This window comes from Columba livia, chromosome 4 (genome assembly GCF_036013475.1).
Source record: "Columba livia isolate bColLiv1 breed racing homer chromosome 4, bColLiv1.pat.W.v2, whole genome shotgun sequence".
Lineage (NCBI taxonomy): Eukaryota > Metazoa > Chordata > Aves > Columbiformes > Columbidae > Columba > Columba livia.
The window spans coordinates 72,054,393-72,079,627 of NC_088605.1; the positions used below are offsets into that span (position 1 = coordinate 72,054,393).

Below are 25,235 nucleotides of genomic sequence, written 5' to 3' on the forward strand. Positions count from 1 at the left end.
CAATTCCTAAGCTCCCACATGTGAGGCATTTCTAATTTTACCCAGCTGAAATTTAGCATGCCAGCTGCCAGCCCTGATTGCTGTGATTTTTCTTGCTGGGAGAGGGCTGGAACTCTTCATTTTTGGAAAATTCTTGCTCATAAACTGCGAATTATTATTTGCTGTGGTTGAAAGAAGAATAAAAATCCTTGAGTGTTTTATATCAAGTAGTGTGACTCTTCCTCTTAGCATATTCTTCTTACTAATGTTTTTAAGTGGAACTGCTGCATGACAACTTGTATTATACGAAGTGTCTTCAAGAGGAAAGGGCTGATTCACCCACAGAGGTCAACGGTGCAAACTCACAAACTGGTAGTGGAAAGCAGTGATATTGGCAGCGAGAGAGCAAGCTGCCCTCTGGAAACTGCCTGTGTGTGCAAGTTCTTGCTTCTGTTGCCTCGTGGTAAGTTACTTCGCTTTTGAAAGGAGTAACCCAAGTTATGTGTGTACATCCATAGTTCTTTTGGAGCAGCAGGCTTGTTGTAACCACATACTCCAGCCCCTACCAAGGTCATTTTGTTATCTGGTGGTAGGAAAAATTGTAGAATGTAAATAATTGTGTATATATATAAATCCTCTACCCTATGTACTCTTATGTCAGTATGATGCTACTGTTTGTTACACAGAGAGTATGTGCAAGGAGACAGAGATGGGAAATAAAAGAACTCCTGTTCCTGCTGTGGTCAGAATACCTTTCTGGTCTGATTGAAGCAAAAACTCTGTACTGCGAGCACTGTTTACAAAGAATTGAAGTATTTCCATTGCTAACCCACCACTGTACTTTGAATAAACCCTCAGTTACAACCTTTCATCAAAATCCTGAGTGTTCTGAAGTATGAATTTGGATGTTGCCATTAGTGCTACTAATACGTACAAAGGAGAAAGTCCAGGGGGGAGTGAAGTCAAAAAACACCCAAGGTTGAAGGTGGCCATTTTTCAGATGGTTTCAAGGCGTTTGTATGTACTTGTATTCAGACATACAGGCACACACTCATCATCACAGAGTTGCCATCTGAAGGCTGGATCATTAGCAGGCTAAAAATGAAATATGTATAAAATCCCATTGATATTCATATCAAATGGATGTTATGTGTCAGATTACTGCCCACTATATAGTTGTCTCGCACACAAATTGATATCAACTGTCCTGTATAGAATACTGTAATTGTTTAAATGTGCTGTTAATTCTGAAAAAACCTTATTTTGCCACAGAGTGTTAGAAATGTAGACTATTAGGATACATCTAAAAATCTACGTTAAAAGATCTGAAAAAAATCTACATAAAATCTCTCTAAAAATCTCTATAAAAATACACATAAACTGTTGTATACATTTGAAGTACATGAACTTAATACTTCTCATGTCTGTACTCAATATACTGGCAAGTCCATTCAGAGCATACAGACTATTGTATCTATTTTTGTTTTTAAATTGACATCTGAAGATAACATTTTATAATCTTATGGTACAAAGTGTGCTGTTATTACGTCAGATTGTTGAGGGTGATAGGAATTGTAGATATCTCAATGGCTGTTTTATTGCTGGCATACATTGCACATGCCTGCTGAAATGCATGCTGTGTATTTAACTGGGAAGCAGTCTGCTGAAGTATTTCTATCCTCTTTCCATGCTTGAAAGAAAACTGTACTGTTATTTACCCCAAGAACAAGGTCTGGGGGGGTCATCTGATTAGTCTTGATAAGTAATGCTAGATATAATTGTGGGAGAAGGTCAGAGATTTACACAAACACCACTAGGATCCATTATTTTTGCTACAAGTAGTCTTCTCTGATACAGGGCTTTCAGAAAATTAAAATGTTTTAAAAATATGTTGTAAAGGCTGCTAATAATAGTGACTTTTTTTTTTTTTTTTTTGGTATGATGAGGACAGCAAAATTCTTTGCCCAGAAGGCCTTTCTTTCAAAAGAATTTCTTCATAAATTCGTCCTGTGTCTTGGTATTATGTAAGCTAAGAGTCCCTTAGCTGCAATAAATATTGGTTAGGTAACCTTTTTAAACAACAGTTTAAATAGTTTCATTTCAGCCCAAAGTTATTTGTAAATGAAGAAAATGCAATTATTGCTTTTATTTGTTATTCACATTGAGTCAATTCCTTTTTCCATAAAAATTATTTATTAAGATGCAATGTGGGACTGAGAAGTAAAGATACCTGATTCATTATTCATCATGCAAGGTTATGGCAGAATAGCCCCAATAACACATACAAGAGTGCTATAATTGTAGTTTTTATATCCTAAGGACATTTGTAACAAACTGTAAATCTTTGCCCAGTCGTCTTTTCACAATTTAAGACTGAATCCAATCTCTTCAGGAAGAGAACCAATAGAGTTCTAAAACCCTGGTAAAGTAGAACACTAGGATCTTTCACTAGAATGCCTACTTAAAATTATTAATATTAACTAATTTTTTTGCTTTAGGGTTAAGATCTGGGACAAATATGCCCCAAAGGACCTGGAATTCCTAGGAGACAAGAAGGACATGAGGCACTGTGGCCATGCATTGACATCCTGGAGCAAGCCCGGGATCATCAGAGAACTGGAACACGTGAAGCACCAGAGAAGGGTGAGAGAGCTGGTTGTGTTCAGCCTTTGAGGAGGCAAAAGGGAGACCTTGTGTCTGTCTGCAGCCACCTAATGGGAGGGTTGAGAGGAGGTGAAGACAGACTCTTCTTGGAGGTATTTAGGCAAGAAACACAAGTGCCAACAAATGAAATTGTTGTTAGAAGAAGCAAATTCATAGCAAGGGTAGTCAAATAGTAGAAGAGGTTGCCCAGAGAGGAGGTGAAATTTCCATCCTTGAGGGTATTTGAAACTCAACTGGACAAGATCCTGAGTAACCTGTTTTGAACAGGGAGGCTGAGCCAGATGAGTTCCAGAGGTCCCTTCTAACCCAGATTATTCTAGGAACCCTGGGGGTGAAGAGGGAAGAACAAAAGGGTTTATTTAGGAAAAGAAAATAATATTTTGCTCTTATGAAAACTGCTTGTTGCAGTTTTACAACTGACCCATGGAAGAAAATTTGGACACTTTGAGGGATATGTTTTGGAGTAAAAATAATTGATTCTGTTTTTCTAACAAAAATACATGTATGATTTTTTTCCCCATCTTATAAGACAACAGAATTATTTATCTTTGTACTGTATCACCTTCCTCAGCTGTGGAAGAACATCTGTTCCATGGGCGTTACCATCTCTGTTAATCTGTGTCCTCAGGTGGCAAAAAAAGGGAGGGGATAAAAGGCAAAAATAAAAGGAAAGGAAGAAAAGGTGAACTTCAGGAAAAGCTAAGGAAAAAAATGCTGTTAATTGTTTACTCACTGTAGTCTTCTCTTACTTTAGGAAAGAAAGTTATCCATGCAAACTGTAGGAAAAGGCTTTGAGGCCAAATGTTGCTCAGTGTTGGCATGCCTTAGACCTAGGATTTCCATAAAATGGACTCAAATGGTTTTAAGCTTAAGACTCAGTTTTACTACAATAAAAAAAATAGAATCATTAACTTTTTGAGTAAATTAAAACTGATTGATAGGGAGAAGCATGACAGGTTTAAAGATTCTCCTGCTTGCACTCCCTCCCAAATCTCCTGCCTGCTCTATTTTTGCAGGCTCATCCTGACCCTTGTCCGTTCAGTGACTCTGTCCCCTATACGAAGCTTCCTCATGCAACTCTTTGACCTGCCACATCTTGTAATCCCTCTGGCGTTCTTCCTTCAATCTTGCCCTGTGTTTGCCAAGCAGAGTCTTTTGCATCTCTCCCCATGTTGTCCACCTGATTTCTTAGATGAGCAATGAAATGTTAGGAAAAAAACCCATCATCTTGTCTGTCACAGAGGGTTTAGGCATAAATCCAGTTTCTCTTGGCATGAGCTTTTTCCGTAAAGAGAAGCTTGCTAGAGGGCACTGTACAGTTCCTATGAAGAGGAAAAATGGACATTAAACTATCATCTCGGTTTGTGGGCAGAGAAAGGAATCTGAATTTGAGGAGGATTTTACTTTGGTTGTTGGACAGCTGAGTTTCTTCTGCACCTCTAAGTCAAAAAAAGTAATGAATATTTTGCTACTTGTTTTCCACTAGAAATTTATTGTATTCAGGAATGTAAAGAAGAGAAATAACTCCTGTCACCTATATTCTTATTTTTACAGGAAAGGGAACATCAAGTGTATTTTGTACCAGAGCACAACTGTGTTAGACAACTGTATGCACAAGGTTTTATTATTTAATTTTTCTCTTGACGTTTTTTATGATTCTATTGTCTCCACATGTGTCCATTCCAAATAAATATCTACCAGCTTGTCTTGGAGCAGTCAGAAAACACTAATGAGCTGTTACATAGCAGCTATGTCAGGCTACTACCTGTTTTCAACCAAATTCTTAGCTCTTGTTGAGTTTCTTAAGAGCATCTCATCCAAAGCAGCACTGGATATTTTTGATTTCTGATGAACTCAAGGGTGGCTAAAGCACTCAACATTATGCAGAATCAGCTTTATGAAGGTATATAAAATAAACCTTTGCAAATGTGTCTTCAAAATGTCAATTACAGACACATTTGTTGCACAAAGCAGCCAAAGGCTTAGGTCTTGTCCCAGCTGATGTTATAGAACAACGGGCAAGTTAGAAAGATCACATTTTAGGATGACTGCACTGGATTAGGATGTGTTTTTCTCTTCCACTTATTCCTGTTACTTTGAATGTCATAACTGGGCTCATTGGGCTGACTTTGATTAATTGCTGTCATGCATATTCTCTTTTCACTGCTACTTTTTCCTTCTCATCCCACAGACAGCTGAAAAGGTTACATGCCAGGAGCTTGGTGGGAGCTGGAAAAAGCATGAAAGTGTCCTTCCTGGCTTTATTTCAATATCTTTGCCAGATCCTGAAGTTGGGTGGAACCTGGAAAGTATTCACACAGAAAAACAATTAAGAAAATACCATGAACAGTACTAATTTAGTTCTTAGTGTGAATTTATCTGACTCATTTGAACAATATTTATTTCAAAGACTTGTGAACACTTTGTTTTTTTAATTAGCAATGAAAATGTACAACTTGCTCTTTTTTTGTAGATAGTAAGCAAGCTGGATGCAAGTGAGGCCTAAACTTTGTTCTGTGACAAATACCCAGTTAGGCTTATGCTGAAATAAGGGGGCCAGGGTCATGCTTGAAACTATCTTAAAGCTTAGAGAAAAGTTTAGTTAATTTGCGAAATATTTTTACTCTTGGTTTGGCTGTTGCTTCCTAATATTGAGTATTTTAATATACCATGTCCATTACATTTCTGTTTGAATTTTGTCTGAGTGAGCCAAAGTATAAATTGTGTAATGGATTGAAACCACCTGTTCAGCTTTTGGCATATTTAAAGGAAGGCAAAACTAAATTCATGTTACATATGAAGACTGAGAATATGGTACTTCAGCTATCAGTTGTTCTGGCATTAAGGAAGGAACCAATGAGAACAACTTGTGAATCCTGCTGCAATTTTAACCACCATTTTACTGAGAGGAGATTGCGGAGACTGAAAGCATGCTGCTGGTGGAGAAGGATCTAAATGTAGAAGTTATGCTGATAAACTTTTCAATATGGCTTACAGGCAAGAAAGCTCAGGGAATGGGGGAAGTGAGAAAAGTAGATAATCTCCTGAGTAGTGACATACAGATTCATGTCAACAAGTTTTTCAGATCAGTCCAAATGAAGTTATTCAGCTCATCTGGCAAAATCTCTCACTTGTTCCACGGTGAATTTCAGGAGGACATGGATCAAACCATTTGGTTTTGCATTTCGCTAGGAAACCTATCATTTCCAAACCCCTTCAATTTAATGGAAAGATTATTTTTCTGCTAAGAGCAAGGCACTGTCATCATCAGTCACACCGAGTACCCTGTTACTTTGGAAGTGATATGGAGGATTATTACATGAAAAAACAGACAGAATTTAATGAATCATATAGTTCATAAAGTTATTGTCCAAGTTATAGTTACAGGAGATTTTGTGCAACTGGCACGATCTATATTGATAAATTAGTAACCTATTTGTTGGACAATGAATGTTAAACCCTATGAAGAGTTTGCATCAAGTGCCTGAATGGTTTGGGGTTTTGTCTGTGTAATGTCTCTGAATGTCTTGTGTATCCACCAGAACTGGTCCTTCTACAGTGCTTTTTTTGTTTGGTGTGGGTTACTTGTTGATAACAAGTATCATTTGTTATTTGTGGCATAGGAAATAAGTCTGGAACTAGCTTACTGTACCTTTTAATGGCTGAAAACTTCAGATCAGATGCATTAGTTAAAATACAAATTAACAACTCCCACTCACCCCTTCAGCCTCCCTCTCCCCAGCCAAACAACAGTCCTGAAACGAAAGAACCCTAAACCTTTTGACTGCAATTGCAACTGCTTCAAGAGGAAAAAAAGTACATATGTGTCCTAGGATTCCTGTGTAATTTTTGTCTCAGCGTTCTGGGTACACTGTTCTTATTCTAAACATATTAAAGTCAACCCCCAAAAGAACGGCTGTCTTATGATTAAGAACCAGGCTGGATCTTGAAAGAAATGGATTTGGCTTCGCTGCCTCTTTTGCATGTGACCTGGAGCAAGGCAGTGTGGCCAGATGTTCAGAGGTGCCTGGTTGAGTGGAATACAGCTGTCCCACGGGACGTGCTCTGTCCTACCACAGCTATTGCTTCTGCCGTGCTGGTGAACCCATCCCTCCTTAGGCATCTATCTCCTACTTGTTTCGTTGTTCCTAGCCTTGCATTATCTGTCTCTTCATCCTCTGTCTAGAAGGAATCTTTTCCTCCCTATTTAAATGCTGAGTTTTCAGTGTGGGCGTGACCCCACTTTTCTGTAGCTACTACTGAATGCTGTAATACAAATGATCATCACTTAATGTCATTGAATTAAAAGACACATCTGGCAAAGCTAATGCAGAGGATAAATGACTATACTATTCCTGCCTCCTCAGTAATTTTTAACTCTTCTATATTCTATTTCACTAAATATACAGGATTGTCAAGTTCAAACTAGTGATGAATAGTGCATCAGTATCACAGTGGTATTGTGGCTTTAATGTAGTAGCTGTGTAATAGTACAGTATTTACAACACATTTTGCTTTCTAGAGCTTGGTTTAGCCCTATTATGCCCCTACTCCTCTCTGTGCTTATGCCAAAACCCTCCCAAAACGATGTGTGTTGATATTTTACATGTTTCTTTTTACAGCCACAGCTGGTATAGCTCCTCTCTCTTTGGCAAAGACTCGGAGTAGAACTGCTCCATTAGTGTGGTCAGTGCAGTTCTGCTGGTGGGAGTTGTGTCAAAGTAGGGGGTTGCGTATCCCTAAGGGGCACAGGCTCAGCCCTCTCTTTCATCTTGAATCCCTACAACCTTCAGAGTGTATGATGTTCCTCAGGGACAGTTTTGGGGAACAAACATGGTACTAGGCAGCATAGAGAAAAAAGAAGTTCCCTAATATGCCTGAAGCACTACTAATCTTGGCTTGGAAAGGTTTAAGAGGGATGGGAAACTGCGGTACTGGTGTCAAAACAAGATTTCTGTGGTATCTTGCCTATCTTCAGAAATGTATTTTGAATTTACTGGAGGTTTTCCACTGACAGTAGTTGGTTGTTAGTTTATGAGGGTCAATATAAATTTCGCAGTGATGTTGACCCCTATTGTTAACAATGCTTTTGTTATTTTTTAGAAAATTTAAGTTTCTTAGTGAATATATCTCCCACCTGATTTGCCATCTTGTTGTTGTATCTGGTGGCCATTACAAGCCAGTGACATGAAAAATTGCATTATTAGATGATCTTGAGAGTCTCTTCCACCAATAATGATTTTATGATTAGATCAAAACCATTGTGAGAGTATTGCTGCACATATCAGGTATATTTATCTCAGTATAGCTTCCTAATATATGTGTTTATTCAGAGTATCTAATTAAAAACATAAACCTGCAATCACTGTACCTAAATGCAGACCTAACCTAACCAGGGGTCTTCAAACCTAACCAGGGGTCTTCAAACCTAACCAGGGGTCTTCACTGACACGTTGGAATATGAGGTTATTTGGGCTACATTTGCTCTTGTTTAAGCAGAGAAATTGTGAACATGATGCAAATACAGAGATCTTGAGCACTTTCACTGTGTAATAGTACAATGCAGATGACCAGAGCAAAACTAAAACCCTATCATACAAACATATTTTAAAGTAGTAAACAGTTCTTTACATTCTTCAGTATTCCTTAACAGTTGAAGTGAATGAGTGGGAAATAGAGGAAAAGAGGTGATTTACTGATGATACGTAGCAAACAGTTGAAGGTGAGGATAGATGCCAGATCCTTTGCTTTCTAATCCGTTTGCCTAATAATTACTGATTTATAGTATTAATAAAGGACATGAAAAGCAGATACCATTTAAGAATCTGAAAGTTTATCAGGTATTAAAAATCTGTTCAGAAAGCTGACTGCAGCACCAGAAAGCCATAAATAGTGTTGTCAGTGTTTGAGACAAGGCAGATAATCCCCACTAGTTTTTAACTTTATATGGATCCTAAGACCAATAATAAACCAAATCCTGAACTGCTTTCTCAGGCAAAACTTCCACTGAAGTTTCTTTGAGTGAAGATCAGAGGATGAGACATTTTTTGTGATTTAATTCAACATTTAAAAATATCTTCCCTTGTCTTTGATACTGACTTTAGAGTTGGTTCTAACAGATTTTTCTTTAAAAAGCTGGCCTGCAACAGCATTACAGCTTCTTTTGCATAATTCATAATATTAATGAAAGATTGTAGCAGTGGATGGACCTCACTGAAGGGTTTTGAATGATTGGTGATTCAGAAAATAAATATTTTCATTCAGTCCACATCCAAACCATTGGAGTAAACAGTGTTCTTTTTCTTGGAATGGCCTTTGCATAAAGACACAAAACTAGCCAACACTGCACAAAAACGGCATGTTTAAAAAATTCTATGTCAGTGGTTTGTGTTTTAAAAATATTGTAAAAATAGTCTGTGGCAAACAACAACAACAAAAAAGTGCGCTCAGCTGTAGCACAAGAACAATTTGCCAAACAATCAGCTGAAGCAGGAGGTTCCAATTTTGCAGAGCTTTAGGGGCTTCTGGCAGAGAGGAAAGCTGTGTTATATACATGCTGACAAGTACAAGATAAGCAAGCTTTCCACTCGCTGCAATGTTGTTGGTTTAATCATCCTCCAGTGCCTATTTGTGATAGCCACTTGGGAAGTCAGCACTGAGGATACAAGTCTAAGGCAGATTCTGCTAGTTATCATGTAACTGCACGTTTTGGCAGGAATAAATAAGGCCTAGCTTAAAAGGGCTGAGAACTGCCACAGCAGTAAAAGTCAAGAGAAACATCTCTCTTTAAATTGGTTTCCAAACCTATGATCAGCAAAATTCCAAACCCAAATACCTCATTGCAAAGTGACTCAAAGCTACTTAAGCATTAAGTTATACTGCATCATTTGCATAATAGACAGCTAATAGCAAAGCTTCACATGATCTGCTTTAATATACATAAATATACTGGAAGGGATCTATAGTATGGGTTGAAAAATGCAATTTTCTATTAACGTAAGCCAATTTTTGCTTGATGTCATGCAGAATTGAGGCAGATTCTGTAACATTTGGTGATTTTTTTTTCCTTTTTTTTTTTTTTTTTTTCAATGATGAAGTCATTGCTCCCTATCTGCTAAGGCAGTTAGAATTTCCTACTCTTGGATATGAAGCAGTTGATCTTGTTACTCAAGGAGAAACAACCTAATGGCTTCGTGGCATCCTAGTACTGTAGATGTTTGCCCTTGAGGGTGACAGTCTATTCACATGAATAATACATTAACTGTTTTCTCTCTACCATTCAAAAGTACTTCGGAAATTTATTTCCATTCAAATTTCCAAGTTTTCACTGTCAGTGTTGGAAGAGACCTTTTAATCATACTCTACTCTTACTGTTTAGCACTCTGAATTTTTCAATATGAATTAGCCCCAAATTATTTGTAATTCTCATATTTACATTTCTTTCCCGTTTAATCATATTTTTCTAGTAGTGTAACTGTTAAGGGCACAGTGTAAGTGTGCATGGTTAACAGCTGCGACTTGATACATAATTAACAGTGGAGGACCACCTCTTTGGTCCATGACATGATGTAACTTGAAGCCATGCTTTCTTGATTTGCCGTCAGAGACAGAAGTCTTTGGGGACTGGATGTGAGCTGCTTGTTTTGGTTTGGTTTTGTTCTCATTTTTAGACAACTGAAACAGTAGGGTTGTGTTCTCAGCAGGTCTTCCAGGCACTGTTGCAATAGCAATAGATAATAATAGTAACTGTCTTTGACAATACGTTCTTCTTCCAGTTAGTTTTACTCCAACTGTATGATGTTAGCTTTCATCCCTCTCCCCCCTTCTGTATTTATGTCATCATTTACAACCCCGCTAAGTCTTTTGTAAATGATTTCTCTGTTGTTAATGAAGTTCAGAATATATCCCAGATCAATATAATCTTAGATTTTTTCTTTGTTGTTGTTAGCAAGTTCAAAGACAGATTATAAAATATAAAATGGAGATATAAAACATTCTTATCCACTGTGATACTTTATGTAGTTCTGGCTTTTATTTTTCTTCTGCTTCCTGGAAAACTTCTGATTACAGTAATAGAGACTTGCTTAGGATGTCATTTAGGTTGGTGGTTATGTTCCTGAGAGTAACTTTACCCTCTTAATATGGAAGAAGCTACATCAAATCCAAATCTGTGAAGTCTGTACCATGTAAGTTATACAGGACAACATTTTTCTTGGCATGGTCACAGAGCAGATTGTTGTATTAGTCAACAGGGTCAGTGGTCCTTCATCATTTACTGCAAACAGTAATTTAACATACTATGAAGACACTGTCTGTGAAGTCTCTCAAGTTGAGGGATGTTAGCAGCTGAAAGCATACTCTGGAACAGTGTCCCCAGCTGCTTGCTGTGTTCTTGTGCTGTTCTCTCAACATGGACTTGACCACTTTCGGAGAAAGGGTCGAGAGCTCAATGGACTGTTGATGTGACCCCATATGGCTGCTCTTACGTTCTACCAGCATCATAAATTTCCCAACATCTGCGTATCTGTGCAAAGGAGGTAGAGGAGGAGTTTAACAGATATTATGGGTGAATTTCCCAAGAGTATACTTTTCTTAGCTTGCATCAAAATTCAGGTGAAACAAAGGGATAAAAGCAAGAAAGAAAATAGAATTGAGGATATAGAAGCTCCAATAATTAAAGAAAAGCGAAATTCAGGTCTTAATGAACCAAGAGGAGAATTAGATTGTATGTTTCACGGAGTTCTGAAAAAGCTCATGTTAAAAGCATGGAGGGTGTTGGTCTCTTCTGTCAAGTAGCAAGTGATAGGACAAGAGGAAATGGCCTCAAGTTGTGCCAGGGGAGGTTTAAATTGGATATTAGGAAAAAATTCTTCCTGGAAAGGGTTGTTGGGCATTGGAACAGGCTGCCCATGGCAGTGGTGGAGTCACCATCCCTGGAGGGGTTTAAAAGGCGTTTAGACGAGGTTCTTAGGGACATGGTTTAGTGCTGGAGTTCAGTTGGGTTATGGTTGGACTCGATGATCCTGAGGGTCTCTTCCAACTGAAATGATTATATGATTCTAAAACTATAGGTACAATACAGTATCACAGTATCACAGTATGTTTGGGATTGGAAGGGACCTCAAAAGATTATCTAGTCCAATCCCCCTGCTGGAGCAGGAATGCCTGGGTGAGGTCGCACAGGAACATGTCCAGGCGGGTTTGAATGTCTCCAGAGAAGGAGACTCCACAACCTCCCTGGGCAGCCTGGTCCAGTGTCTGTCACCCTTACTGAGAAGTTTTTTCTCAAATTTAAGCGGAACCTCTTGTGTTCCAGCTTGATCCCATTACCCCTTGTCCTATCATTGTTTGCCACCGAGAAGAGCCTGGCTCCATCCTCATGGCACTCACCCTTTATATATTTATAAACATTAATACCAAATATTTTTAGTATGTCTATCTAGTCTGGTTCTACCTCAAGAAAATCTCAGATAGTATGCATATTTAAGGCAAGGCAGAAAGGAAACTTGAGATGATTATGAGCTTCATTTCAATACTATTCAAGACTTTGGAACAAATTCCAAAGGAAAGAATAATTTGAAGGCAAGTGGAGTATGGAATTAAGTATAAAATGGGTTTACTAAATGTAGGTCACAGCCAACTAACCTGATAGTGTTTTTCTTAGAATGGGGAGGGGTCTGAGGGATAAAAAGTTTGATGTTGTAATTTGACTAAAGTCGGTTGGAAAGACGATGCAAATGAATCTAAAGAAAATACAGGATCTTCCTGCACTAAATATCTAAACTTAATTGCTTAGATCCTTATTAAATACCCTGAGACAGGCTTGGAAGTTATTTTTATGTTGAGCAAAAGCCCAAAAGTTTTCTTATATGACTAATTAAATCTGTTTTATCATGTCCATAAAGGCACAGCATCAGTGATATTTGAGACTGAAATCCTATTAAACAGGAGGAGATTATGGCTGGATTCAGCTGTAACTGTGTAGCTGTCAGAGGCTACGGGGATTCTCCATTAGCTGGAGTAATAAAGGGTTGTGCTTTGAAGAAGAAAGTCTTACATAGTATTACCAGTTCATTCTGAAGTTCTTAGTCATAACTCATTTATTACAATAAATGTGTTTACCAACATGAATTCATTGTAATATGTAGAAAACTGTCATAAATGGCCTGTTCTGTAAATTAAGGCATGGTAAAAATAATAATAATTCTCCTTAAATGTCAGAAACTGAGCCAACAAGAAGAAACATGTAACGTGAAGAGCTGGACTGCAGTCACTCCTGCTTCCTTCAACTGGGCAGGAATAAACAGGAACCATCATATCTCCCTTTCATTTGACTATCTTTGGAATCTGTGCTACATATTGAAAGCACTGGGTGTATTCTTTGGAAGACCACCAGTATTATATGAACATATTTCTGTTCACAGATAATGAAATTGAAAGGTAACAGGCTCAAAAGAGAATATCAGAGAAGCTTAAAAATGGCAAGAATTGCCTCTTATCCTGTTTGAATGCACTGGCATAATGGCATATCCTAACACAAGTCAGGCCATAGGTTGGAAAAAATGATGCCAAACAGTGCATATGATCTGCAACCAGCATTTTCTATTTTATGTTGCAAAATCTGTCCACTCTAGAGACTAAAAATTAATCTAGAAAATAGGGCTGTCTTTGTTAAACCCCAGACAATTTATCATCTTTAATCAGAAATGAGGCCTCTGTTCTTTTTTCTGCTGCTTTCTTGATGTCAGGAATCAGGCCTTTTAGGGAAAAAAAAGAACATTTAAAAGAAGATCCTGCAGTAGGAGAAACCTTTAGTGTTCCTTAAGATCCTTATATTTTAAGTACCTATAGGAAATGGTTTTCATTAGATGAAAAATAAAAGCAGCAAATGTTATTCTGCATGCCCATGTTTGGCATTTAATGCTAAGCAGCCAAAAAGTAAATGTGACCCATATGTCCAAACAATATGCTGCTGGGCATATTTTCTCTAATGCACTGCAAACGAGATCATGCATTGTATAGCTAGCATATGCATTTATTCTCCCAGATTTGCCTTTGTAGAAAGCTATAAAAGTATGTTTTGTGGAGTAGTGCAATTGTTTTTTCTTCTTTATCTTTATTAGTCTTTTGCATGGAGGGCAGAGGTAATGTGATAGGTCCCCTTCCTTACAGCCGTTGTCAACAAGATGGATGAGAAGCGATCATTGTGAATTATTTTGTTTCATATTCTAGACCACCTGTGAAAATGGAAGCAAATGGTGGATGGCAGAAGTGTGGCATTGTCTGTGGTATCTCATGAGTTTTCCTCTTAGTCATCATCTCTGTCATGAGAGTTTCTCAGGAAGATCTCACTTCTTAAAAGAGCTTGCTGGTACCTGCTTGCAGAAGCAACTTCATTTTGGTAGCTGTTCCCTTGCAATCCAGCTGTATTCAACAGTCATAGTGCAGACAGAGAGGCAACTCTAACCATGGGTGATGCTGTGATCCATGCCTCATAATGGCTTAGTCTTAAAGGTAAACCGTACTTGTGCAAAAATCACCTTTGATTTGAGAAGGGAAAATCCTTTTTTGAGTGTTCTTATTGGAAATGTTCAATTTTTGGGAATAGAGCCAATCCATAAAGCAGTTGCTGAGCTGGAAATACAGGGAAAAGCTGCCTGTCTTCTCATACCCTGTGTGGTGCGAGGTTAAAGTTTTATTTTATTCATTACCCAAGTGTCATAACAGAAATATGCTTGAGATACTCAGGTAACCTGTTTTCTCTTTCACAAATGGGTATGAAATAACATGTTTGCAGAAACAGTGGCCATTTTTTCTCAAATGGGACAAATGACATTGTACACTGTGTTGTTTTCAGGGGTCTTACTTTTTGATTTTATCTAGTTCAAGGTTAGATTATTTAAAGACTAAGAAAACAGTTGTTCTATGAGTACAGGGGGAAAAAAGAAATCTGGAAACTTGTGATTCTTCAGTGAATGAGATGGAGCAGTTGTTGCTAATGCTATTAACAAAGCTTATAGTGGCAGTTTTTATTTTCTTTTCATATTGGAAGTCATAAAGTTTACTTACTATTTTTGTTGGCTTGGGTAATAAACAGAGTCTATGACAGCCAGGCAATCAGGCCCACTCAGCATGGGTTTATGAAACGCAGGTCCTGTTTGACCAACCTGATCTCCTATGACAAAATGACCCTCTTAGTGTTTTTTTTAATATTCTGGAGATATGTATGTAAATAAAAAGTAATATCCCCGGTAACTAAACATAAAAAAAAAAAATTCAAATGCCCAAAGTTATTTTCATTTATTGTTTTCTTCCTGTGAGTGAATCTGCTGCATCTCTTAGAATGCAAAGGGACAGATTTAGAATTTCTGTGTCATTATACTGCAGATAAATACCTGGCTATGTAGGCACCATGGAGTGTTTGTCAGGTTGTTGCAATCCAAGAGTGAAAAATGATTGCATCCATCCTCATGAAAAAATCCCGCTTAGGAACTTGGATGGAAAGGTTGCAACTTGAAAAGAGCCATCATGATGTCTCAGTTTGATTGCGGTTGCACTGGCTTGTCTTATGGTTTTACTCTAGAGGGGCTCATTGATTTGCCAAAGTGACTAGTGATTTTGAATGTCTTGCTAAAAGAGTCCACAAGTTTCCAATGTGAGACATGTAGAAGAATCTGATTTCTTTTCTCATTTTCAGGCAATCAAGTCCATGTCATGTCTTTTCCAGGCCGCTTACACACTGAAGGAGTCAAAATTGGAAAGTTTTTCACCTTTTCCTGCATTTTGTGAAATGATTTCTTTTTATGTAAGTACATACTGTGAAAAAAATATTGGTTCTAATGAGTGTTTTACCCAGAAGAGGGGGAAAGGAACAAATCTTTTGGTGAAGGAGATTTAGTATGAACAACAGCTTTCTGAAACCAACAAGAATTCTTGCGTCTACCTCTGACAATGACTTTTGCTGTGATTTTTAATGTTTTAAATTTATTTTTCAAAATTTTTTTGCCAGGTATGTCTTAGAAATCATTAATGAGTCACTGTTATTTGCCTCTGCTGAGTTTCAGACTAGTTGAGCAGGACACTACATTAAATGGAATAGAAAAAAAAAGCTGAGTTGGAGTACTAGTGATTTTTATGTTTTAAATTAGACACAGATCATACAGAATGCATAAGTAATTCAGATGGTGCAGATTCATTTGTATCTATAAATTTCCTTTAGAAATAGATGTTTCCAGTTTTATTTGGATATTGTTCCAAAACTTCAGTCTTGTGACTATGTGGAAGAATGTGCCTTCCTTTCTTCATGGAGCCTTGAGTTTCTTCATTATAAAAACCTCATTTGTATAGAATGAGAGAGTTTTTCTTTACACTAACCACAAGAAAATTGGAAGGAGATCTATTCTTATTAAAACTGTCTCAGTCAAAACAGTTTATTACAACCGCAGAAGTACTATTGGTGCACCAGTTGTAAGGAAAGAAATTTTAGGGATGTCTCCTGGGTTATTTTTCACCAGCTACAGAGTTCAGGAGGAGGCTGATGTAATGCCTTCCCTTATTTTAGAGGAGCAAAAGAAAATGAGGGTAAGATTTGTTATTCTTATTATCACAGATCATATGAGAAGTTGAGAAAAAGCTATGCTAATCCTATAAATGGTTGAATTTTGCTTTCATAGGATGAATTACAACCAGAAATTGTCTTTTTTTCAGATGCTGTTAATGTATAGATCCATGAAATAATACAAGTGCCTCAAAGTGTCTTTTTATTAATTGTGCATTTAATTTTGCTGAAAAATCAATACAAGATACTGGCTTGTGAAATCTGCATGAAGTTAGTATAAGGTAATGATAATTGCGTTATGTTCCCTTCACAATAAGGTTCAGGCTCGTTCTTTATTTTTTTTCTGGTCCAGTGAAGATCTCCTATTTTTTTTAGGTATAAACCAGTCTGAGATGCTTTCAGTCCACTTTTACTGTACATGCAACACCCTGGGGTCAGACCAATCACTACCACAAACTTCAGTGAGAGTGAAATGTGCTTTTTGTCTGCAGTTATGACATTCTTTCCCACAATCTGCTTCCACTTTCTTTAACAATAGCTTCCATGTCTGATCCAATAAGGTAACACATAAAAATATGTCAACTTCTGAGCCATGAGTACTTTAAATGATAGAGAAATGTCTACCTCATTTTTTAGAAAGGCTTTTTTTAGAGCCTTTCAGAGCCTTTTGCATTTCCTTACTGTAAAAATATTCTCCTCAACTGCAGTTGCTTTTATCATGTTGATTGGAAATGGAAAGAGAGTAACAAAACCCAGACTGGTAACACTTTAAATTAGCAATCAGTGAGCAATTAGAACAAGATCACAGGAAAAATGAGGAAGTCTGTAGCTCAAACTATTACAGTTTTAATACAAACAGTTTAAATAGTTCTTGGTCAATGTAAACTGATGCTGCTGCTTTGAAGTCAACAGATCTAGGCCATTTTCTTTAATACAAGAATAGGAAATTATTGCTTTCTATATATGAAGTGTCATTTTAAAATACATTAACCCACCAAAAAAAAAAAAAAATCCCTATTCCAAAAGAGCTCTCCCATCCCTTTTTAAATTGCTGGTTTACTTCAGAAGTGTTCATCAGGCCCATGTCAGGTACTGGCTGCTCTCTACCTGCCTGCGGTGTGAGAACAAGCTTTTGGGTGGTCTCTGACCCAAGCACATGTGCATGGTTCCCAGTCTTGCTACCCACATCGCTCCACAAACTGTCCCCTCAACAGCAGGGAATGGGACAAACCATAACCTCTGCTGGTTCCCGGTGCACCTTGCTTCTACATGCAAGAGGGAAGATGTTGGGAGGACAATTTTAGTGCTTTTGGGTGGTGACCAGCCTTCCGTGATTTAAGCCATTGTGTTTCAGAGCTGGTGAGTTTTGTAAGTAGCTGGAACCCCTTTCTTTTCCCTTGGCATTATTCTCAAAAGCCGAGTTAGAAGTGTGGTGGTTAGTAGGTGAAAGACAACATGATCAGCTTAGGAAGTTAATAGCTGTGCTCCCTGCTGGGGTCTTGTTCTGGTTTTGAGACAAGAGTAACCTGATGGCTATTCAGCTCTGCTTTCCCCACACCAGATCAAGATCTATGTCCTACTTACTCATCACATTTTGCTTGGTGCTTATGTGTGTAACATTTCTTGCCGAAGATGTCTAGTATCATGTCCCACATGTCAACCAGAAAGTTGTTCCCAGTGTGGGAAAATAGTAGAAAATGAACAGGTTCTTGTTGGATGCTTTTGGATTTAGTCTTTCTAGCTGAGAAACCTCAGGTGAATAGTGTGTTACTACTAGGCTAGGGGGTCACCCTGTTTCCATAAAACTGCTGTTTGCAGTATGATATGAGCCATCGTTCCGCCCTTGGGACAGTCATCCTCCTTCTATCCCCTAGGTGCAGTGTATTACAGGAACAAATGCACATAGGGGAAGACTTCTGACCATGAACAAGAGGAGAGGTATTTCAGTGTAATTGGAGTTCACAGAATCTGCCAAAAATGTGTAGACCTGTAGAACTAAAGTGAGTGCATCTGTATTCCCTGCATTGTACTTGATGTTGTGTATTTCAAGGATAGCCATAACTATAGGTTACAAAGCTTGTTTAATTTCTACTTACAACACTGAGTGTCTAAGAAATAATAGTACAGTGGTGATGTGTGAATCTCAAAATATTCAAAGGTTTGTTCTAGTTTGGATAGCAGTAAAAAGTGCAGATGCTGATCTGAGCCTATGGGATCTCTTGAAACAGACTGGGGACCCCACTACTGAAGAAGTCTAAGTTTTTTGGCCACTGTGAGAATTAATTTTGAACTGGATGGAGCAGCTGAAACCAAATGGTAGCAATCAGCAGCAAGACAGCGAGAGAGAAATGTAAAAGCTACTCAAGTAATGTAGCCAGTTTCATTTCAATTTAACTCTGGAATGTTTTTTCTTATTGGCTCTGAAGTCTCTTGACATGTAGATCAAGATATCCAAGCAGTCTGAGCAGAGATTTACTCTTCATCTCTTTGAAAATGCTTTATGCCTGCAGTTAAGGAAGTTCAGCAGAAACCTGTGTCTTCAAACTGAGAGTCCAATGTCAAACTGTAGTCTGTTCTCATCCATACTTGTTCCACCAGGGGAAGTCTGCCTTTAGACATCACACTCCCTTCAATATTTGAAGGCACCAAAGGAGAGTAATCTGCAATCCAATGTGAAAGTCAGATGCTGTGGGTCTGTATAGCAGAGAGAGTAGACATAGAATCATAGAATAGTTGGTTTGGAAGTGCCCTTTATAGGTCATCTGGTCCAACCCCCCTGCCATGAGCAGGAACATCTCCAACTGCAGGTTGCTCAGAGCCCCATCCAGCCTGGCCATGAATGTTTCCAGGGATGGGGCATCTATCACCTCCCTGGGTAATCCATTCCAGTACTTTACCACCCTCATTGTAAAAAATCTGTTCCTCATGGCTAACCTGAATCTCCCCTCTTTCAGTTTAAAACCATTACCCCTTGTCCTATCGCAATAGGCCCTGCTAAAAAGTCTGTCCCCATCTTTCTTCTAGACTCCTTTTAAGTACTGAAAGGCCACAATAAGGTCTCCTTGGAACCTTCTCTTCTCCAGGCTGAACAACCCCAACTCTCTCAGCCTGTCCTCATAGCAGAGGTGTTCCAGCCTTCTGATCACTTTTGTGGCTCCTCTGGACCCCCTCCAACAGGTCCATGTCTGTCCTGTCCTGAGGGCTCCAGAGCTGGATGCAGGACTCCAGGTAGAGCCTCACCAGAGCAGAGCAGAGGAGCAGAATCACCTCCCTTGACCTGCTGGCCACGCTCCTTTTGATGCAGCCCAAGATACAATTGGCCTTCTGGGCTACAAGCGCACATTGTTGGCTCATGAACAATGTTTCATCCACCAGTACCCCCCAGTCCTTCTCTGTTGGGCTGCTCTCAATCCCTTCATCCGTCAGCCTGCATTAGTACTAGGGGTTGCCCCGACCCAGGTGCAGGACTTTGCACTTGGCCTTGTGGAACCTCATGAGTCTTGCATGGTCCCACTTCTTGAGCATAAACGGTTTGAGAAAGAAGAACAGTGAAGTTACAGGATCAGAGATAAGGAGCTTACCTACAAATCTCCAGATTATCTGACATGTAAGAGATATGTGTTTTAAAGGAAAATGTATCACCAGCTTTAATTCAGTTTTACGTAAGCATTTTTATTAAGAAAAGCCTTTATCTTTACTAAAATGGTAAAAATGACTGAACAGTTTGCAGTTCTAGGTTTAGGGAGATTTCCATTGTATCAGAAGTTCGCCTGAAACTGACAGCTCTCCAAAAGGCTGTCAAGAGTGGTAGTGTCCCATAAGGCACCATTTATAGTTTTCAGGACCTCACAAGTTTCTAACCAGCATGAGCAAAAAAAGTATTGTAGGCCTCACAGAGGTTTGCCAGCTTTTCTGGCATGACCTGTGAAGCCTGCAACTTCTGTAAGCAGGTTTCATGCCTAACTAATGAGGCTTTTAACTTTTTGGCAAAACCTGTGCTTAAAACCAGCCTAAAATAAATTGCACATGGTCAGAACTCAGGGTCCCTAAAGCACCCACCCATAGAAGAAATTATTTTTGATTCTATGACACTCAAGGAAATCTGTGTTATTTAGATATTGTAGTTTCTGTAAGATGAAAATTAGGACCAGGAGTTCATTAGAAATCTGACTTGTCAGTATTTATTCCTGTATAACTCTTGCTGGCAAATTATTTGGCCTAAAAATTATGCTGTTAATCCCTGGCTAAATTAGATTTATTTTGAAGTGTCAAGTAAATTGATCAACCCTTTCTTGTTTTTATTACAGAACTTTAAAAATTGCCAGATGCTGCCGGCAAGTGGTGCTTTATGAGGGTACTTGTCAATAGCCTGAAGCAGGGTAGAAATACTAAAGTAAGGAGGTTATTTTTGGGATGTGCAATGTGATATTTCACGTTGCACATTTGTTTTAGGAGAGCCCCTGATTGTTTTGGGTTGTTGTTTTTAGAAGAAAAATTGTTTGGTGTTTTTTTTGAGAAAATGACTGATGATCATCCGATCCATTTTCATTGGTTCCTCTTCAGCACTACAGACCACATGCCATTGGACAGTCCAGAAGAACTAAAAAGGTCTATAGGACAGCAGTTTTACTTCTGGATGTCTATAGTTTAAGAAAATATTCTCCCTACCAGGACTTCCTAGCTGGTGGAGGCATTGAAGTTGTTGGCAGTGGTGGTTGGTGCTCACTGGGAAAGAAGAGTTTGTATTTATGGGTCCAGATCCTTCTGACCACACCCACTGTTCAGAGAATTCCAAACATGTGGTAACTGCCCTGCCGGTTTGTGAGAAAGCTGTAGAACTTGCGCTACTTCACGCTGTAAATGTGGTTTTGGTCACTTGAACCATCTCTGAGTCCTGAGGGCAAAAAAAAAAAAAAGAATCTGTGACAGATTTACAAGTTGAGCTGCTGGTTATATGCTATGATTTACTTGCATAATAAAAAGTTAACAGATCACTTGCCTGAATTTAGGCTCCTAAAAACACAACCAACAGTATTTTTTCAAAGCTGGTGCATATCCAAATTGTTGCCATTTAAGTGATGCAGGTGTTGACCTGCTGCTGTACAGACCAAACACGCTACTGTTTTTGTAAGTAAACATGTCCTTGAAGATAAAGTGTAGATGGGTAAGACACAAATATGAGAAGTCTACATAAAGCATGGTAAAGACTGTAACTTTTGTCAGTTATGTCAGGGAAGCTCTTGTTCCCTGTGCTGATTGTTTCACATATATCCAAATCATTCGTTCTGTTGGAAATAGTCCTTTGTGCTCATTGAGGACTGGTTTACATAGAAAGTTTTTAATCTCTGAAGTTCTTTAGCCTTTGAATAGAGGGTGGTAGGGGGGAGAAAAGAGACTATAATTTTCAAACACCACCCCCCTACCCCCCACCTCCAAGCTTCCAGATTTCTCATTGTTTCGTAATTAAAAAATGATTCGTCTGATTACTTTGCAGTAAATATCCTCTGAATATTATCTAGACAGGAGATGTTTTAAGTCAAAATGCACCCTTTCCATTTCCCTTTCCTTTCCCCATTCCTTTTCTTTCCCCATTCTTGGCATGGGCTCACTATAGTGTGTTGGAAAGGGTTTTTACTAGTAGTTACATTCAGGAATTTTTCTGCTCCCTTCACATTAGGGGAGGAAGTCGGTGCAGAAGCTGATGGGGAAACTCCTGATCCCATTGTTCTGGCACATGCATGAGCAGTAGAGGATACAAATGAGACATTCCAAGAAGAAGGGATAAATTTGGTGGTGTTCATGTGACTTGTCTCAGTGAAGGGAAACAGACATCAGAAAGGGAGAACTGCCTTATTTAGTCCTGATGAATCTCAAAGAAGAATCTTCTAGATCCATTAACTTAAATGCATTTTAAAAAAATATGATCTTACATATATATATATACACCCTTTAGCAATGTAAATCCAGCTTCTACATTTTGGCTATTTAATCAGTGTATATATTTAACTGAGTGATATATATAGAAAAATTCATCTGTGTTAGGTTAAAAAGAGGAAAATTGTTTCTTACTTCATTCTCTATGGTTTATTGAGGCCAAGGGAGTTTTCCAAGGGATTAAACTTGGCTCTGCATAGAGAAAAGCAGAGAGGCAGACCTGCAACGTGAATTTCAAAGCTATGCTTCAGAACATCATTAACACCCACCTGCATGAACAAGAATTTTTGTTTCCAAGTGGCTAGTTTTGCATCCACCAGTTGTTCATAGTGTTTGTCCGCTCACCTATTGGGAGAGGGCACAACATTTCCACCGAAGCTCTGTTGGTTACTTCCAGAAAGTTGATCTGTGTTTCTGAAAATAAGAGATGCATCCTGCCACCCTTGGAGGAAAATTGTCTGCCACCAGTAAAGTAAAAAATACTCTATCTTAAGAAATAGCACTGGTAGTATTTTCTTTCTCTTCACAGCTACCTGCACTGTATACTTGTGGTTTATTAATTTGTCTTTATTGCAGTGTGGCTGTGCTTCGCCTATATACTGTGCATCCGGAATATATCTTGATTTGATTCTGAATATCATGCTTTCTTTTTGTTTGGTATTTGATATTCTTTGCTTTTTCTGGGAATATGGTTTGAAAGGGAGGACAAATGCTATTTTATGAGAATCTCTGGTCTCAGGTTAGACACCAGAATAATCTGTGTACTGCAGACTGGCACCTCATTTCTCTAAGTTCCAACAACTTGACTGCTTTATCACTGACTAAAATTACTACAAGTTTTCTGTGGAGATCTTTATGGACAAGAAAACTCTAGGGAAGAAATAGAGCATTCTGAACAGGCAATTAAACCTACATTGTCATTATCTAAAATCACTGGGCAAAGTTGTGCTAGTGTGAGGTGGTCATTTGACACTATGCAAACAGGATGAACAGGTAGACATTTACTGAAAACATAGTTATATACTGTCTTTTTACATTCTTTTTAGGAGAGGAACATGGCTGGTTGTAGCTTTTGAAGACAAAACAAAAGGCTAATACTATAGACTACATTTGTGCAGTAAAAGTGTCTGTGACCAGAAGGGAAAGGTAAGACTAGCCACAAGCAACTGTCTTAACTGAATTGTAACGTGCTTTTGATCAAAATCCCATAAATCCTCATTTTATTCATGGGCAATTGTATTTTGGCTTGCATGAGCCTGAAGCCTTCGCATACCTGGGGTTAGGGAGATGGGGTTTCTGTCCCACATTATTCTTGGCCATTGCCACCCACAGTGTGCTGTTACATAAATAAAATCTAAAGAGGAAACCCCAAAAGTTTTGGTGAGTCCATTTAATAAATCACGTACAAAGAAAAAAAAATCCCTTAAGGCAAAGGGAAGTGGTAGAGTGGAGTATGTGGGTTCATCTGGTCAGGGTCATGTAAAAATGTGTTTACTCTTCATTTTACATACCCTGTATGTGTTGATATGACATCATTCCCTATCAATCTAGGAATACTGTGTACACATAACTATGAGTTTGTATGAGATGCAATGAATATCCCATGAGAGAGTGAACAAGACATAATTTAAAGTTGAAACCTGGAGTGATTTATGAAGGTCATTGTCTTATGATTCAGATACTTTCCATATGTTGTTGTAGAAACCCCTTTTTGTGTTGTATGTGTAAAACATGTGTAACAAATTATTTTCTATACAGCTTTCCTTCTTTAAAATGTTTTGATTTTAAAATGTTGATGTGTATTTAATCTCCGATCTGCAACATCCCACTGTATTTTTATTAAAAGAGCACTTAAAAGTGGAAGATTTTGAGATGACTTTGCTAAAGTTTATTGTGGTTCACAATAAACCTGGAAGTGCTTTTGATGCTAAAACAAACTATTGCACTGGATTTATGGCTTGACTTCTGTATCATGCTTAGCTGATATGGAGTATTGCCCTGTATCATGCTTCAAGCCCTGAAAGTACTGACCTAGTATGGGAGGAACAGAATAACTTTTCTTTTACCAGCTGTAGCACATTATACTTCTATCTCATTTTATTTTAGAAATTATTGAAGATGGAACTAGTTACACTAAAATTATGTGATGGGAACATGATTACTAAAAATATATTACTGTTTGAGGCATTGAAAGACCCCATTTAATTCACTATAATACATAAAATACTTTTATTGCAGGGAGAATTTATTTCGTTGGTTGCTTAGGAAGTGAACAGACATTTATTAATCAAATAAATCAACACCACACATGGCAACTTGCCCCAGAAGTACCTGCTGAGGAGAGATGGATGAAGAAAGCATGAGGAAAAAATTATCTGGTCTGTGCTGTGCCTTTCTGCTAACAATTTTCTAGAATTTATTCATTATTCAGCATTATTCACCAAACAGTGTCTGCAGAGTAGTTTGGCTTGTAGTTTATTCGGAAGCAATTTGTAGTCAGTATTCAAAATGTACTTCAAATGAAGATTATTTGATGTTAATATGGGGATCAAATTTTGTTCTTTGTGTATGATACCTTACTCCAAAAAGTTCATGGATCACCAACAAGGCCTCTAAGTGTTAGTGTGATGCAAATTAATAGCACGAATCATGATATTATTTCTATAGCTTGACTTCAAACCCTCCATCATGATCTCCACAGACTTTAGTGGTATTCAGAACAAACTCTAGAATAAATTTTTCAGCACTGATGTTTGGAACTGCCACTTTAAAATATGGTAGGTGTACTTTCTGTACTTCTTTTTTGGAAATCCTTGTTTTGGTGGCTGTCTGCCATTAAACGTTTTGCTAGAGTATCAATGGAAAGTGAGTTGTGAAGAAGATGACACAAATGCACCTAAAACTAATAGAACTCAAATATCATTAAGAAATTGTGCACTTTGTTTTCCAGTGACCGTAATGCAGGGTCTGTGTTTTTAGACTCTCTCACCTTCCTATCTTGTAAAGCTTTTAAATGTTCTAGCTGTGAAGTTGTGTAAGGTAGCATAAATGCAGCTCATCTACCAAAACCTTACTTTGCAAGTGTTTAAGGCATTTTCAG

General features: G+C 38.2%; 1 protein-coding gene across 6 annotated transcripts in view; it reads left to right on the forward strand.

The window, feature by feature from the left end:
• Positions 1–296: 296 nt before the first annotated feature.
• The window catches only part of DKK2 (dickkopf WNT signaling pathway inhibitor 2), a 155,605-nt gene continuing 130,666 nt past the window's right edge, over positions 297–25,235 (forward strand). For 3 of the 6 annotated variants that reach the window (XM_065062783.1, XM_021283062.2, XM_065062785.1), the window contains exons 1-6: positions 297–442; positions 2,478–2,622; positions 15,341–15,448; positions 16,351–16,482; positions 23,182–23,281; positions 24,374–24,513. The gene's annotated coding sequence lies outside the window, so the exon portion shown is untranslated. The remainder of the gene's footprint in view (positions 443–2,477; positions 2,623–15,340; positions 15,449–16,350; positions 16,483–23,181; positions 23,282–24,373; positions 24,514–25,235) is intronic. The other 3 variants (XM_065062780.1, XM_065062786.1, XM_065062781.1) reach the window with 2 other exon arrangements.